The following is a 17,419-nucleotide window of genomic DNA, read 5'->3' as shown; positions in this document are numbered from 1 at the left end:
CTTGGACACACAGATACCTGGTTGCCAGGTGTGATAAGTGAAGCTTGGGCACACAGATACCTGGTTGCCAGGTGTGATAAGTGAAGCTTGGACACACAGATACCTGGTTGCCAGGTGTGATAAGTGAAGCTTGGACACACAGATACCTGGTTGCAAGATGTGATAAGTGAAGCTTGGACACACAGATACCTGGTTGCCAGGTGTGATCTTAACTTTGAACGAAAACGGCGTATTTTACGCACGTCATAGTTTTATAAAACGCTGTTCTTTACCCGCCTTCATGAACGCTGCTTTTTAAGCCACTCGTGGAAAACGCTGCTTTTTACAGCGTTTGTTGTGCTCAAAACGGCGCTTTTTACACCCATTTGTTCATAGACATATATATGCAGACGCCCACTCGAGCGCTGAGCCGTACGTCAACGACGTCGCTATATTGGATGTGGCAAGACTGCGCTGCGCTGTAAACTAATACAAGTAAATTGACTTATTTTCATAATGCGCCTTCCTACAAAGAAATGTATGTTTTACGTCTCATTTATTCATTCACACACGCACTAATATACTTGGGAAACAGTTAGACACCAAATATAATATATTTAATTTTCTCAATGGCAAAAATAAGAACTTTATTGATCCCACATAGGAGTAATTCATGTTATATCAGCTATAGAGAACAAGGTAGTGCCGAAAAACAATATATATATATATCCCCCCTCACAAAAATAATAAAAATAGAGAAACATGTTTTCTCATCAACAAAGCATATTTTACATAAACATATTTTAAATTTTTCAAGTAACAAAATAACATATTTGAACCATTTTTCAGATTTTTTAAGTTATTTTATTGTCTGAAAAATGGTTCAAATGTTATTTTATTGTCTAAAAAATGGTTCAAATATGTTATTTTGTTATTTGAAAAATGTTAAATTTGTTTTTTTGATGAGAAAATATGTTTCACTACTTTTATTATTTTTGTTAGGGGGGATATTGTTTTTCGGCACTACCTTGTTCTCTATAGCTGATATAACATGAATTACTCCTATGTGGGATCAATAAAGTTCTTATTTTTGCCATCTGAGAAAATTAAATATATTATATTTGGTGCCTAACTGTTTCCCAAGTATATTAGTGCGTCTGTGAATTAATCAATGAGACGTAAAACGTACATTTCTTTGTAGAAAGGCACTTTATGAAAATAAGTCAATTTACTTAAATTAGTTTACAGTGCAGTCTTGCCATATCCAATATGGAGGCGATGTTGACGTATCGCAGCAGCTCCATGGAGCGTCTACGTTTATATGTCTATACTTTTGTTTGGCAGCGCATTCATTCAAGCCCGGTTTTTGGCCCTTATGGCTTGCCATATCTTTTAGTGGCGTTCATGGACAGCGGAAAACGCCGGTTTTTACGCCACTCGTTTAAAACGCGGCCTTTTACGGCGGGTTTTCTGCTCATAATGGCATCTTCCTCCGACTTTAACCCGCCGGCGGCGTCTCCCTCCCGGGATAGGAGCTCCAACAAACCCCGCTGCTCTGGAGATGTTGCTGCTACTCGGTTGTAGAACCAACCAGATGTTTCCAGAACTGCAGACACTCACGAGTTGGTGGAGACTTTAGATTATGTGTTTTAACTTTAGATTATGTGTTTTAACTTTAGATTATGTGTTTTAACTTTAGATAGTGTGTTTTAACTTTAGATTGTGTGTTTTAACTTTAGATTGTGTGTTTTAACTTTAGACTGTGTGTTTTAACTTTAGATTGTGTGTTTTAACTTTAGATTGTGTGCTTTATCTTTAGATTGTGTGTTTTAACTTTAGATTATGTGTTTTAACTTTAGATTGTGTGTTTTAACTTTAGATTGTGTGTTCCAACACCACAATAAAACTCCACCAGAACCAGCAGCATCTCCAACTGCTGCGTCCGTGTCGCCGCCACATTCACATATTCAGACGGAAACACGTTTAAAAGTCTCCGAGGAAGATCACGTGTTTGTGTTTTTTGCGGTTCCGTTCAAAGTTACGGACACGGAATCAAATAAAGTGTTTGGATCAGAATCAGCAGAACCTGGACCTGAACACTGACCTGCAGACCAGCAGAGGAAGATCCCGCTTTGGTCCTGATGCTGGACTCCTGGTCCTGGTTCTGATCCCGGTCCATCTCCGAGTCCTGGTTCTGATCCCGGTCCATCTCCGAGTCCTGGTTCTGATCCCGGTCCATCTCCGAGTCCTGGTTCTGCTTCGTTCTCGTTTAGTTCTGATCCTGCAGATCTTCAATCTAAAAGTTCGTCTGCAAAAACTGTGATGACGCAACCCGGAACCACGTGACCTCTTTTAAAAACTTTATTAGCAAATGTTGCTAAACAAACACCAACAAGGTTTACAATTGTGTGGAACAAACATACAATGATGGAGTAAATTATACAAATATCTAGTATGAATAAAATGTAATGGCATTACATTTGATTTTATTATTTTATTAAGTGGATTCCTCTCCCTTTCAGGCGCTGGGCTCCGCCGGCAGCTGCAGGAGAGCCGTCACAGCGACATCAAGTGGCCGGAAAGTGACATTACATCAACAATTAAAAACTCTTCCTTTTTATTTCAGTTTAAGACAGAAGATAATCAAAGCAGAAAAAAAATTCTTCAGCAGCTATCACTCACATGCACTTAATTTAAATACAGAGGCTCTAAGCAGAACTAAAGAACCCAGAGCGTCTTCATGTGGTGGGCGGCCGATTCGGGGAAATGTCGCCATCTGCTGGACGAATAAATGAACCGCAACAACAAACGGAGGAGGAAGGTTGGACCTCTGTTGGAGGAAAACGCATTCTAGAATTCTTTATAAGACCATAATATGGTTTATACCTTAATATGGTTTATATATTAAATGTCTTTCTCTTCAAATACGTGGACCTGCCAAGAGTCTGTCCTTTCTGGATACTTAAAGCCCCAAAAATAAACTAGCTCCACCTTCCACTGAGTCATTCTCATTTGGTTTTTTCGCCTTCCTAACCTTTGTGTTTTGGCTACTTACTCCAGTTATCGTTAGTATTTATTTATAATTAAAGGTATTCCCTGAGGGTTTTTTTTCGATCTTGTCTGTTCCAGTCATATAATTAACAATCACTCCAAGTGGATAATCAAACTATATATGCATAATTTAACAGGAAACGAGACAAAGCTTAAAAGTTGAAAGAGAAATAAGCCACATTTATTCAAATAAAAAAGACAAACTATACACAGATGATAAACAAATATATACATTTATTTACAAAAAACAAACTATATACAAATTATAAAAATAAAACTATATACATTTATATACAAAACCTCACTTGTTACCAACAGCAGCGCAGTACGACGTTCCCCCAATGCGAGTGTGTCCCGTTTCCATTGTTTTCGGCAAGCCTCACTGGGAGCACGTACACTGCTTACTGGGCTTGCATGTTTTTGCTGCTGTTGGTGCTGGACCTGCTTCTGCAGCGGCGGCTGCAGCTTCAGCTGCCTTCCTCCTCCTGTAGGCCATGGTCCTGGACATGGACTGTGTAGGAGGAGGAGGCAGAACCCCTGGAGTTGGAGGAGGAGGAAGAGGACCCCTGGAGGAGGGTCCTGGCTGCTCCTCTGGCCAGTATCCAAAGGGCTGCCCTTGCCCCCCCTGGACCAGGGACAGCCCTTCTGCTGGAGGAAGGGGAACGTTGGCCAGCCGAAGCAGGACAATGCCGGTTCCTGCTCCAGCACAGTCCCCTCCCACCTCTTCTGCCGACGGCTAAACCTGGACAAACAGAGACAGGTTGACATCAGGCTCCAGATGTTTCACTAGAAGACGAACGCCAGTACAGACTCCGGATCAGCTCCGGAGCTCTTACCACTGAGACAGAATCCTGTGCTGAAATCCCGGCCAGCCATCAAGACCCTGGACATCCTCGTGAGGAGGAAATGAACAAGAAAAAGACCGTTGTAAACAAATAAAACCGGAAGCAGCCACAATCAACACGATATTAAGAATGCTGTTTGCTTCTCGATCATGTAGATCTTCTGCAACACCGTACAATGTTTTTGTCTGTTAAAGTCAGCTGTGAGTGTGGTGGTTACCTCAGAATCTGAGGAGTGCTGTGGTGGGGTCAGGACAGAAGGCTGAGGTGATTACCAGGTCGGAGACAGGCAGGGTCAGCAACAGGTGATCAGTCCGGGGAAAACCGCTGGAAAGTCAGGCATGACAACAGAACAATCTGGCAGCGACTGGCTGGGAGTGGAAGGCTTAAGCAGCAGCAGGGCTGATTGCAGGTGTGGAAGGAGAAACCATAGTGACATGAGGAGGCGGAGCTGGGAGGTGAGTGAGGCAGGTATGATTGTAACCCTGCATTCACACTGAAGGCGTCACATAGGCAGCCGGCTGCCGTTCAGTTTCTATGAAAACGCGTGTTGAGAGGCAGCGGGAGCAGAGTGTCAATTTCAAGTTGAAAAATCTCAACTTTATGCAAATGAGCAGCGACGCTGCCGAGGCCAATAACAGACTGGGATTCCCGAAGCGAGAACCCTCAATGCAGATTGTACTTTCGTGTACACCAAACTTACACTCACTCACATGCGTACATGAGCATAGCTGTGCACTAACAAACTTATTTGATAAGAAATTAATATATTTCATCCAAGAAACTGACTTTTTTGCTGATTTGACTGCCGTTTTTACCTGAACTGCTCATTTGAAAGACATAACTGATGGTTGAGGAGCTGGATGGTCCAAATGATTTTATCTGCTACATCGGTCCAACGCAAAATAATTAAAAACCGTGCTTATTAATCACAAAACACAGTTTAAACATCATGACCAAATCCGCTCTGACCCGGTGTGTCAGTCCTGCTCGCCGCAGACAGACTGCAGCTTCACCGGGACCAACGGCTTACTGACGGTTGCTGTTGATCCGCGGTTGGGGGCTTAGGCTCCGTTGGGTTCTTAAAATTCAGATGAATTCAAATCAACAGCACAAAGTCAATAGTTCAGAGAATTATATTGTTTTTGAAGTGCTCCAACTCTTTGTACGGAAATGCTTACTGACACCTGAAGATGCTGTAATTTGTAAATGGTCACCAAACAAATGTGAAGTAAAGTGAGGGCGGAGTTACCTGTATGGCCACACCCACTCAAAAAGCATGGCATCCCTAGGTCTCTGTGGCGCAATCGGTTAGCGCGTTCGGCTGTTAACTGAAAGGTTGGTGGTTCAAGCCCACCCAGGGACGTGCGTTGATTTGGGCCTTTGTCAAGCTTGAGAACAAAACTAGGCTACCAGATATTGCCCTTTTTTTGCCAAATGTACAGGGGGTTTCACCTTGTAAAAAGACCACCACTGTGCATTCACACCTCCACAAACAAACAAGACTTTCTAGCCAAATGAACTCTTGTCCCTTTAAAACCGATCATACAAGTCCGGTGTGTCTGTCCCCTTGGGGGTGAAACAGATTCTGTTGTTCCAGCAATAATGTGTCCTTTCTGTGGCCGATAGCACAGGAGTGCTACGGTGAGGCTACTCTGAGTAACAAGGAGTTTGGGGAACATCCCTGAATTGCGCACACTTTAAGTGAAAGGGAGAGGCTGGTGAATGGGGAGCACCCTGCATCCTCACTGGAAGACAGAGGGAGGACTGTCAGGCCGCTCTCTTTTTCTTCTAGGCTGGCTGATCGACAGCTTGGGTGGGCAGTCTCGCCATAGCTGAAGTAAGCGTCTGTGCTAGGTGGTCCTCACCTCCTGCCTGGATGGAATAGCAGGCATTGGTTGGGGCTTAGGCTCCGTTGGGTTCTTAAAATTCAGATTAATTCAAACAACAGCACAAAGTCAATAGTTCAGAGAATTATATTGTTTTTGAAGTGCTCCAACTCTTTGTACGGAAATGCTTACTGACACCTGAAGATGCTGTAATTTGTAAATGGTCACCAAACGAATGTGAAGTAAAGTGAGGGCGGAGTTACCTGTATGGCCACACCCACTCAAAAAGCATGGCATCGCTAGGTCTCTTTGGCGCAATCGGTTAGCGCGTTCGGCTGTTAACCGAAAGGTTGGTGGTTCAAGCCCACCCAGGGACGTGCGTTGATTTGGGCCTTTGTCAAGCTTGAGAACAAAACTAGGCTACCAGATATTGCCCTTTTTTGGCAAATGTACAGGGGGTTTCACCTTGTAAAAAGACCACCACTGTGCATTCACACCTCCACAAACAAACAAGACTTTCTAGCCAAATGAACTCTTGTCCCTTTAAAACCGATCATACAAGTCCGGTGTGTCTGTCCCCTTGGGGGTGAAACAGATTCTGTTGTTCCAGCAATAATGTGTCCTTTCTGTGGCCGATAGCACAGGAGTGCTACGGTGAGGCTACTCTGAGTAACAAGGATTTTGGGGAACATCCCTGAATTGCGCACACTTTAAGTGAAAGGGAGAGGCTGGTGAATGGGGAGCACCCTGCATCCTCACTGGAAGACAGAGGGAGGACTGTCAGGCCGCTCTCTTTTTCTTCTAGGCTGGCTGATCGACAGCTTGGGTGGGCAGTCTCGCCATAGCTGAAGTAAGCGTCTGTGCTAGGTGGTCCTCACCTCCTGCCTGGATGGAATAGCAGGCATTGGTTGGGGCTTAGGCTCCGTTGGGTTCTTAAAATTCAGATGAATTCAAATCAACAGCACAAAGTCAATAGTTCAGAGAATTAGATTGTTTTTAAAGTTCTCCAACTCTTTGTACGGAAATGCTTACTGACACCTGAAGTTGCTGTAATTTGTAAATGGTCACCAAACGAATGTGAAGTAAAGTGAGGGCGGAGTTACCTATATGGCCACGCCCACCTAAAAAGCCTGGCGGCCCTAGGTCTCTGTGGCGCAATCGGTTAGCGTGTTCGGCTGTTAACCGAAAGGTTGGTGGTTCAAGCCCACCCAGGGACGTGCATTGATTTGGGCCTTTGTCAACCTTCAGAACAAAACTAGATTATCAGATATTCCCCTTTTTTTGACTAATGTACAGGGGATTTCACCTGGTAAATAGAGCACCACTGGGTCATTCACACCTCCAAAAACAAACAGGACTTTCCAGGCAAATGAACTCTTGTCCCTTTAAAGCCGATCATACAAGTCTGGTGTGACTGCCCCCATGGGGGTGAAACAGATTCTGTTGTTCCATCAATAATGTGTCCTTTCTGTGGCCGATAACAAGGAGTGCTACGGTGACGCTACTCTGAGTAACAAGGAGTTTGGGGAACATCCCTGAATTGCGCACACTTTAAGTGAAAGGGAGAGGCTGGTGAATGGGGAGCACCCTGCATCCTCACTGGAAGACAGAGGGAGGACTGTCAGGCCGCTCTCTTTTTCTTCTAGGCTGGCTGATCGACAGCTTGGGTGGGCAGTCTCGCCATAGCTGAAGTAAGCGTCTGTGCTAGGTGGTCCTCACCTCCTGCCTGGATGGAATAGCAGGCATTGGTTGGGGCTTAGGCTCCGTTGGGTTCTTAAAATTCAGATGAATTCAAATCAACAGCACAAAGTCAATAGTTCAGAGAATTAGATTGTTTTTAAAGTTCTCCAACTCTTTGTACGGAAATGCTTACTGACACCTGAAGTTGCTGTAATTTGTAAATGGTCACCAAACGAATGTGAAGTAAAGTGAGGGCGGAGTTACCTATATGGCCACGCCCACCTAAAAAGCCTGGCAGCCCTAGGTCTCTGTGGCGCAATCGGTTAGCGTGTTCGGCTGTTAACCGAAAGGTTGGTGGTTCAAGCCCACCCAGGGACGTGCATTGATTTGGGCCTTTGTCAACCTTCAGAACAAAACTAGATTATCAGATATTCCCCTTTTTTTGACTAATGTACAGGGGATTTCACCTGGTAAATAGAGCACCACTGGGTCATTCACACCTCCAAAAACAAACAGGACTTTCCAGGCAAATGAACTCTTGTCCCTTTAAAGCCGATCATACAAGTCTGGTGTGACTGCCCCCATGGGGGTGAAACAGATTCTGTTGTTCCATCAATAATGTGTCCTTTCTGTGGCCGATAACAAGGAGTGCTACGGTGACGCTACTCTGAGTAACAAGGAGTTTGGGGAACATCCCTGAATTGCGCACACTTTAAGTGAAAGGGAGATGCTGGTGAATGGGGAGCACCTTGCATCCTCACTGGAAGACAGAGGGAGAACTGTCAGGCTGCTCTCTTCTCCTTCTTGGCTGGCTGATCGACAGCTTGGGTGGGCAGTCTCGCCATAGCTGAAGTAAGCATCTGTGCTAGGTGGTCCTCGCCTTCTTCCTGGGTGGAATAGCAGGCATTGGTTGGGGCTTAGGCTCCGTTGGGTTCTTAAGATTCAGATGAATTCAAACAACAGCACAAAGTCAATAGTTCAGAGAATTAGATTGTTTTTAAAGTGCTCCAACTCTTTGTACGGAAATGCTTACTGACACCTGAAGATGCTGTAATTTGTAAATGGTCACCAAACGAATGTGAAGTAAAGTAAGGGCGGAGTTACCTGTATGGCCACACCCACTCAAAAAGCACAACAGCCCTAGGTCTCTGTGGTGCAATCGGTTAGCGCGTTCGGCTGTTAACCGAAAGGTTGGTGGTTCAAGCCCACCCAGGGACGTGCGTTGATTTGGGCCTTTGTCAAGCTTGAGAACAAAACTAGGCTACCAGATATTGCCCTTTTTTGGCAAATGTACAGGGGGTTTCACCTTGTAAAAAGACCACCACTGTGCATTCACACCTCCACAAACAAACAAGACTTTCTAGCCAAATGAACTCTTGTCCCTTTAAAACCGATCATACAAGTCCGGTGTGTCTGTCCCCTTGGGGGTGAAACAGATTCTGTTGTTCCAGCAATAATGTGTCCTTTCTGTGGCCGATAGCACAGGAGTGCTACGGTGAGGCTACTCTGAGTAACAAGGATTTTGGGGAACATCCCTGAATTGCGCACACTTTAAGTGAAAGGGAGAGGCTGGTGAATGGGGAGCACCCTGCATCCTCACTGGAAGACAGAGGGAGGACTGTCAGGCCGCTCTCTTTTTCTTCTAGGCTGGCTGATCGACAGCTTGGGTGGGCAGTCTCGCCATAGCTGAAGTAAGCGTCTGTGCTAGGTGGTCCTCACCTCCTGCCTGGATGGAATAGCAGGCATTGGTTGGGGCTTAGGCTCCGTTGGGTTCTTAAAATTCAGATGAATTCAAATCAACAGCACAAAGTCAATAGTTCAGAGAATTAGATTGTTTTTAAAGTTCTCCAACTCTTTGTACGGAAATGCTTACTGACACCTGAAGTTGCTGTAATTTGTAAATGGTCACCAAACGAATGTGAAGTAAAGTGAGGGCGGAGTTACCTATATGGCCACGCCCACCTAAAAAGCCTGGCAGCCCTAGGTCTCTGTGGCGCAATCGGTTAGCGTGTTCGGCTGTTAACCGAAAGGTTGGTGGTTCAAGCCCACCCAGGGACGTGCATTGATTTGGGCCTTTGTCAACCTTCAGAACAAAACTAGATTATCAGATATTCCCCTTTTTTTGACTAATGTACAGGGGATTTCACCTGGTAAATAGAGCACCACTGGGTCATTCACACCTCCAAAAACAAACAGGACTTTCCAGGCAAATGAACTCTTGTCCCTTTAAAGCCGATCATACAAGTCTGGTGTGACTGCCCCCATGGGGGTGAAACAGATTCTGTTGTTCCATCAATAATGTGTCCTTTCTGTGGCCGATAACAAGGAGTGCTACGGTGACGCTACTCTGAGTAACAAGGAGTTTGGGGAACATCCCTGAATTGCGCACACTTTAAGTGAAAGGGAGATGCTGGTGAATGGGGAGCACCTTGCATCCTCACTGGAAGACAGAGGGAGAACTGTCAGGCCGCTCTCTTCTCCTTCTTGGCTGGCTGATCGACAGCTTGGGTGGGCAGTCTCGCCATAGCTGAAGTAAGCATCTGTGCTAGGTGGTCCTCGCCTTCTTCCTGGGTGGAATAGCAGGCATTGGTTGGGGCTTAGGCTCCGTTGGGTTCTTAAGATTCAGATGAATTCAAACAACAGCACAAAGTCAATAGTTCAGAGAATTAGATTGTTTTTAAAGTGCTCCAACTCTTTGTACGGAAATGCTTACTGACACCTGAAGATGCTGTAATTTGTAAATGGTCACCAAACGAATGTGAAGTAAAGTAAGGGCGGAGTTACCTGTATGGCCACACCCACTCAAAAAGCACAACAGCCCTAGGTCTCTGTGGCGCAATCGGTTAGCGCGTTAGGCTGTTAACCGAAAGGTTGGTGGTTCAAGCCCACCCAGGGACGTGCGTTGATTTGGGCCTTTGTCAAGCTTGAGAACAAAACTAGGCTACCAGATATTGCCCTTTTTTTGCCAAATGTACAGGGGGTTTCACCTTGTAAAAAGACCACCACTGTGCATTCACACCTCCACAAACAAACAAGACTTTCTAGCCAAATGAACTCTTGTCCCTTTAAAACCGATCATACAAGTCCGGTGTGTCTGTCCCCTTGGGGGTGAAACAGATTCTGTTGTTCCAGCAATAATGTGTCCTTTCTGTGGCCGATAGCACAGGAGTGCTACGGTGAGGCTACTCTGAGTAACAAGGAGTTTGGGGAACATCCCTGAATTGCGCACACTTTAAGTGAAAGGGAGAGGCTGGTGAATGGGGAGCACCCTGCATCCTCACTGGAAGACAGAGGGAGGACTGTCAGGCCGCTCTCTTTTTCTTCTAGGCTGGCTGATCGACAGCTTGGGTGGGCAGTCTCGCCATAGCTGAAGTAAGCGTCTGTGCTAGGTGGTCCTCACCTCCTGCCTGGATGGAATAGCAGGCATTGGTTGGGGCTTAGGCTCCGTTGGGTTCTTAAAATTCAGATGAATTCAAACAACAGCACAAAGTCAATAGTTCAGAGAATTAGATTGTTTTTAAAGTTCTCCAACTCTTTGTACGGAAATGCTTACTGACACCTGAAGATGCTGTAATTTGTAAATGGTCACCAAACGAATGTGAAGTAAAGTGAGGGCGGAGTTACCTATATGGGCACGCCCACCCAAAAAGCCTGGCAGCCCTAGGTCTCTGTGGCGCAATCGGTTAGCGTGTTCGGCTGTTAACCGAAAGGTTGGTGGTTCAAGCCCACCCAGGGACGTGCATTGATTTGGGCCTTTGTCAACCTTCAGAACAAAACTAGATTATCAGATATTCCCCTTTTTTTGACTAATGTACAGGGGATTTCACCTGGTAAATAGAGCACCACTGGGTCATTCACACCTCCACAAACAAACAGGACTTTCCAGGCAAATGAACTCTTGTCCCTTTAAAGCCGATCATACAAGTCTGGTGTGACTGCCCCCATGGGGGTGAAACAGATTCTGTTGTTCCATCAATAATGTGTCCTTTCTGTGGCCGATAACAAGGAGTGCTACGGTGACGCTACTCTGAGTAACAAGGAGTTTGGGGAACATCCCTGAATTGCGCACACTTTAAGTGAAAGGGAGATGCTGGTGAATGGGGAGCACCTTGCATCCTCACTGGAAGACAGAGGGAGAACTGTCAGGCCGCTCTCTTCTCCTTCTTGGCTGGCTGATCGACAGCTTGGGTGGGCAGTCTCGCCATAGCTGAAGTAAGCATCTGTGCTAGGTGGTCCTCGCCTTCTTCCTGGGTGGAATAGCAGGCATTGGTTGGGGCTTAGGCTCCGTTGGGTTCTTAAGATTCAGATGAATTCAAACAACAGCACAAAGTCAATAGTTCAGAGAATTAGATTGTTTTTAAAGTGCTCCAACTCTTTGTACGGAAATGCTTACTGACACCTGAAGATGCTGTAATTTGTAAATGGTCACCAAACGAATGTGAAGTAAAGTAAGGGCGGAGTTACCTGTATGCCCACACCCACTCAAAAAGCACAACAGCCCTAGGTCTCTGTGGCGCAAGCGGTTAGCGCGTTCGGCTGTTAACCGAAAGGTTGGTGGTTCAAGCCCACCCAGGGACGTGCATTGATTTGGGCCTTTGTCAACCTTGAGAACAAAACTAGGCTATCAGATATTGCCCTTTTTTTGCCAAATGCACAGGGGATTTCACCTCGTAAAAAGAGCACCACTGTGCATTCCCACCTCCACAAACAAAAAGGACTTTCCAGCCAAATGAACTCTTGTCCCTTTAAAACCGACCATACAAGCAGTGTTGTGCAAGTTCATACTTCTCATGAACTAGTTCAAAGTTCAGTTCACATAGTTTAAAAATGAACAGTTCACGTTCATAGTTCACCATTTTCATTTTGAACTAGTTCAAATTCAGTTCATTTCAATATTTTTAGGTGAGAAGTAAGAATGAAACGCAGATATTTTCTCCCACTGGCCGGATGCTTTAACTCCACATGACGTTTCAAATGTGAAGTTGACGAGGCAGACGTTCAGACTTGTTTTCTCAGCGCAGGTGGACATAATTTGCACAGAAAGGTTAGTTTCCTACCGTCAGACTCTTTGGGAGACGATGTATAAAATTCCCGCAGATAATGATAAGCGGATCATCATCTGACGGCTCGCTGACGCTGCGTCTGCAAGGTCTCTCTTCACCTGTCAAGGCTGATTTATGGTTCCGCGTTAAATCGACGGCGAAGACTATGGCGTAAGGTACGTGGCGACGCAAACCATACGGTCCGCACGCCGCGTACCCTACGCCGTAGGTTCCGCGTTGGTGTAACGCGGAACCATAAATCAGCCTACATTCATAAAGATGGCACCGGGCTCGTTGAGCCTTTTAAATGTGCCGCCCGCTGGTGAAATGAGAAGGATTATTCTGTAATAATTGGACCAAAACAGTGAAGCTGCAACTCACATAATCTGAACAGTTCAAATTCCCGTTCATGATCTGCAGAATGAACAAGTTCACGTTCAAGTTCTTTATTTGTAAATACATTGCGTTCAGTTCAACGTTCTCACAGAAATGAACGTGTTCAATGAACGCGTTCATGCACAACACTGCATACAAGTCTGGTGTGACTGCCCCCTTGGGGGTGAAACAGATTCTGTTGTTCCAGCAATAATGTGTCCTTTCTGTGGCCGATAGCACGGGAGTGCTACGGTGACGCTACTCTGAGTAACAAGGAGTTTTGGGAACAACCCTGAATAGCACACACTTTAAGTGAAAGGGAGAGGCTGGTGAAGGGGGAGCACCCTGCATCCTCACTGGAAGACAGAGGGAGGAGTGTCAGGCTGCTCTCTTCTTCTTTGTGTCTAGTGAAACAAAGGACTTACAGCTTCACATCTTTATTGATGTTCTTTTATTGATCACCGTTTCACCACTACCATACAAAAGTGACAGAGCGGAGCGGAGCAGAGCAGAGCAGAGCGTAACTGTCGAAAAACTATATGCTCCTCGGTCTAGCAACACCTGACACCTGATTGAAAACTCTCACCTATATAACATTTACAACTGAGACAGTAAGGACACCTACTGGCCCAATTTGGTACCTTACACACACACACCCACATAGAAATGGCTCCTACACTCTTAATAACATATATAGACTCTAATATTTTTTAAAGTGAGAGGTGCAGCAGAATGAGGTAGATATGATTAGATTATTGGGAGGTGCATTGTTACAGCATATTGCACGGGGATTGATTCTCTGAGACTCTATGAGTTATGAGAGTTCATCAGAGCAACAGCTTGGGGAAATAAACTAACGTACTTGGCAATAAACCTTTTTCTGATTATGATATATAGTCTTTCACATTACAGCCAATGTACTTAAGGAGCACAAAAGAAACATCGTAGATAAATATATATAATTCAAACATTAGTTACTTATGAGTTTTAAATAACACATGACAGAAACTATGTAGCGGAAGATTTTTTTTACGGAGCCCCTTTGGTGACATTTGAAAAAAATAAAATAATGCGTGGCCACGTATTAATAAGTCATGGCTCCGTATTTTTTTCATTATGCACTTCGAGAAAAAAGTCGAAATGTATTTCAACTTTATTCTCAAAATTTCGACTTTATTGACGAAATTTCAACTTTATTCAAGAAATGTCTACGTTATTCTTGAAATTGTATTTCAAAATTAATCTCAACATTTCGACTTTTTTCTCAAAATTCTATTTCAACATTAATCTGAACATTTCGACTTTCTTCTCGACATTTCATAACCTTCTAATTCAGCCAAGGCGGTTTGTTCTTCGCTTAGCCAAGTTTCAGAGACTGCTATTATTGTATTGTATTCTTCCGGCTCTCTGTGAAGGCGGACGCTTTTCTGCTCCCTCTCCCTCCCTATCTGCCCTGTTGCTGCGTTTTGTCCTGTCTTGTCTTTTTAGAGCCTTTTTTTTCACTCCTCCGAAACTCTCTACAATCATGGAATTGGTTAACTAGTCTCTCAGCACAATTGACCAAATTTTTGCGATGAGAAGTCAGGGGACAAGAGAGCCCTCCTGTCCCGATGGGACATTTTTTGCCGGATACATGATGGACTCGTGGAAGCATTGGAGGATCATGTGCCTGTCGATTCTGTCCATCGAGGATGTTGAAGATGCCTTCATAATTGGATTAATGATAACAGGATTTTTGCTTTTTGGAGTTGGTGGATTCCTGGTATATCGACAAATGCGCAAGTCGTCAACAGCTATTCTGGCCCTTTCAGAGCTGCCCGACGTGGCTGAGGGGATAAGCTCTGCGACCAACACTCAGACTTTAACATTGGGGGAGCAAAACCGCAAGCTGGATGCAATTCTTGAGCAGAATCGCAGGCTAGCGGCGGTTTTTGAGCTCATTGGCAAGATGGAAAAGACCTTGGAGAAGTTGGAAGCTCGGCTTGGCGGGAATTGACCACACATTTGTCTGTTTGGAGTCGCCATTGATGAACCAGAGACTTTTTTCAATACAATTGTTGATTCTATAATCTGACCTTCACAAAGCAGCCTGGCAGGCAGCTCCTGTCACAATCTCCCTGGAGGAATGAAAACAAGATACCCCCCCCCCCCCCACTGGCCCTCCTTGGTTTGGTGACTTCTTCGTCTCTCGATACGTCCCTGGCATATGAGCGAGGCTTTGTGTCCAGTCCACTGACAATCAGGTCATTCATCCTGGAGTATTGTTCAAGTTCTGACAACAGGCATTCTAACATGGATATCACTTTATCCTTTTCAGCATTTCTTTCTTTTTAATTCATCAATTTCTTCCATCAAGTTTATTATAACTTTTAGTTGTTTGGAGATGTTTGCTATTTCTTCTTACAAGAGGTTTAAAGATTTCTTTATTTCCTCTACTTCCTCGTCTGTGATTGCTGGCTTTTTTGGTGGCATCCTGATATTTAGCAATGTTAAAACAAATTAAACGACACTGACCGAATAGTTGCGGCTCCTGCTGAGGCCTGGTGGTGGAAGCTGCTGTAGCCTGGTAGTGGGTCCAAAAAGCAGTACTGCCTCTTCCTGCTCTGATTCCGCAGGTAACCGAGTCAAATTTCCTCCATCATCATAGTGAGTCAGAGGTTAGGTGAACTTAATGACACAGTCGTCTGCTGCTCCAGCAGCAACACGATCACAATCATTTCATTACTACGGCCCAAGTCTGTGGAATAGCCTGCCGGAAAAACCTCAGGGCTGCAAAGACTGCTGGGCCAAAAAAGCATTTAGCAAATTGTGCAAGTTCTCCCCCTTAAAAAGATAAGAGGCCTGTAATTTTCATCATAGGTACACTTGAACCATGAGAGACAGAATGGGGGGAAAGAATCCAGGAAATCACATTGTAGTATTTTTACTGAATTAATTGGTAAATTCCTCAGTAAAACAAGAATTTGGTCACCTACAAACAAGCAAGATTTCTGGCTGTCAAAGGACGTGAGAAACAAAATTGTAGACCTGCACCAGGCTGGGAAGAATGAATCTGCAATAGGTAAGCAGCTTGGTGTGAAGAAATCAACTGTGGAAGCAATTATTAGAAAATAGAACAAATACAAGACCACTGATAATCTCCCTCCATCTGGGGCTCCGTGCAAGATCTCACACCGTGGGGTAAAAATGATCACCAGAACGGTGAGTAAAGATCCCAGAACCACACGAAGACCTAGTGAATGACCTGCAGAGAGCTGGGACCAGAGTAACAAAGGAACCATCAGTAACACACTACGATCAGGGACTCAGATCCTGCAGGGCCAGCCGTTCCCCCTGCTGAAGCCAGTACATGTCCAGGCCCGTCTGAAGTTTGCTAGAAAACATTTGGATGATGCAGAAGAGGATTGGGAGAATGTTATATGGTCAGATGAAACCAAAATAGAACTTTATGGTAGAAAAACAACTTGTCGTGTTTGGAGAAAGAAAGGTGAGTTGCATCCAAATACCTACTGTGAAGCACTGGGGTGGAAACATCATGCTTTGGGGATGTTTTTCTGCAAAAGCATCAGGACGACTGATCCGTGTAAGGAAAACAATGAATGGGGCCATATATGGTGAGATTTAGAGTGAAAACCTCCTTCCATCAGTAGTATGTTGGAACGTATGTTAGTATGTATGTTGGAAGATGAAATGTGGCTGGGTCTTTCAGCAGGACAATGATCCAAACACATCGCCCGGGCAACGAAGGAGTGGCTTCGTAAGAAACATTTCAAGGTCCTGGAGTGGCCTAGCCAGTCTCCAGATCTCAACCCCATAGAAAATCTTTGGAGGGAGTTGAAAGTCTGTGTTGCCCAGCGACAGCCCCAAAACATTACTGCTCTAGAGGAGATCATGGAGGAACGGACCAATCACTGCTCTAGAGGAGATCTGCATGGAGGAACAGACCAAAATACCAGCAACAGTGTGTGAAACCTTGTGAAGACTTACAGAAAACGTTTGACCTCTGTCTTTGCCAACAAAGGGTAAAAGTATTAGTATAGTATAAGTATAGTATAATTAGTATTGAGATGAACTTTTGTTATCGACCAAATAATTACTTTCCACTATAATTCATTCAAAAATCAGACAATGTGATTTTAAGTTGTTTTTTTTTTCGTCATTCTGTCTCTGTGATGAAAATTACAGGTCTCTTTTATCTTTTTAAGTGGGAGAATTTGCACAACTGGGACCTCATTTACAAAGAGTGCGTGGATTTCTACATTGGTCCGTGCGTGGAATTCTTGCGTACGAAAAAAAAATAAATAAATCAGATGTTCAAAACTGTGCATACGCCCAAATCCACACACGTTTCTTTGAACATCACAATCAACGTGGAGTCGAGTGCACATGCAGTTCTGTGAAGAGTTGTGGGTTTATTATGTCCATAAAGTTTTGTGAATGTTAATATTTAGCGTGAGTGCATCATTACACTCTTTTTTTTCTTGTTTGTAATTTAAGAACCGACACCAGAACTTAAGTTGGTGGGACGAAAAACAGCTCCTTGTTCCGTTTTACTGTCATGCGTATGATATACTAACGGATTAAGCCCAATGTACACTAGGGCTGGGTATCGATTCAAATG

The 17,419-nt window shown here is 44.5% G+C and overlaps 9 non-coding genes across 9 annotated transcripts; all 9 read left to right on the top strand.

Annotated features, from left to right (window-relative positions):
- The first annotated feature begins 5,164 nt into the window (after nt 1–5,164).
- On the top strand, nt 5,165–5,238 carry trnan-guu (transfer RNA asparagine (anticodon GUU)). The gene has a single exon. It is a non-coding gene; the product is annotated as a tRNA-Asn (tRNA).
- A 766-nt stretch (nt 5,239–6,004) lies between these two features.
- trnan-guu (transfer RNA asparagine (anticodon GUU)) lies at nt 6,005–6,078 on the top strand. The gene has a single exon. It is a non-coding gene; the product is annotated as a tRNA-Asn (tRNA).
- A 766-nt stretch (nt 6,079–6,844) lies between these two features.
- Nucleotides 6,845–6,918, top strand: trnan-guu (transfer RNA asparagine (anticodon GUU)). The gene has a single exon. It is a non-coding gene; the product is annotated as a tRNA-Asn (tRNA).
- Nucleotides 6,919–7,685: 767 nt separating this feature from the next.
- trnan-guu (transfer RNA asparagine (anticodon GUU)) lies at nt 7,686–7,759 on the top strand. Its single transcript has one exon. It is a non-coding gene; the product is annotated as a tRNA-Asn (tRNA).
- Nucleotides 7,760–8,525: 766 nt separating this feature from the next.
- trnan-guu (transfer RNA asparagine (anticodon GUU)) lies at nt 8,526–8,599 on the top strand. Its single transcript has one exon. It is a non-coding gene; the product is annotated as a tRNA-Asn (tRNA).
- A 766-nt stretch (nt 8,600–9,365) lies between these two features.
- Nucleotides 9,366–9,439, top strand: trnan-guu (transfer RNA asparagine (anticodon GUU)). Its single transcript has one exon. It is a non-coding gene; the product is annotated as a tRNA-Asn (tRNA).
- Nucleotides 9,440–10,205: 766 nt separating this feature from the next.
- trnan-guu (transfer RNA asparagine (anticodon GUU)) lies at nt 10,206–10,279 on the top strand. The gene has a single exon. It is a non-coding gene; the product is annotated as a tRNA-Asn (tRNA).
- Nucleotides 10,280–11,045: 766 nt separating this feature from the next.
- Nucleotides 11,046–11,119, top strand: trnan-guu (transfer RNA asparagine (anticodon GUU)). The gene has a single exon. It is a non-coding gene; the product is annotated as a tRNA-Asn (tRNA).
- A 766-nt stretch (nt 11,120–11,885) lies between these two features.
- Nucleotides 11,886–11,959, top strand: trnan-guu (transfer RNA asparagine (anticodon GUU)). The gene has a single exon. It is a non-coding gene; the product is annotated as a tRNA-Asn (tRNA).
- Nucleotides 11,960–17,419: the final 5,460 nt, after the last annotated feature.

The sequence above is a fragment of the Cololabis saira genome, chromosome 4 (genome assembly GCF_033807715.1).
Source record: "Cololabis saira isolate AMF1-May2022 chromosome 4, fColSai1.1, whole genome shotgun sequence".
In the NCBI taxonomy this organism is placed as follows: domain Eukaryota; kingdom Metazoa; phylum Chordata; class Actinopteri; order Beloniformes; family Belonidae; genus Cololabis; species Cololabis saira.
Note: the sequence above shows the minus strand (reverse complement) of the source record. Positions and strands in the feature narration are given on the sequence as shown.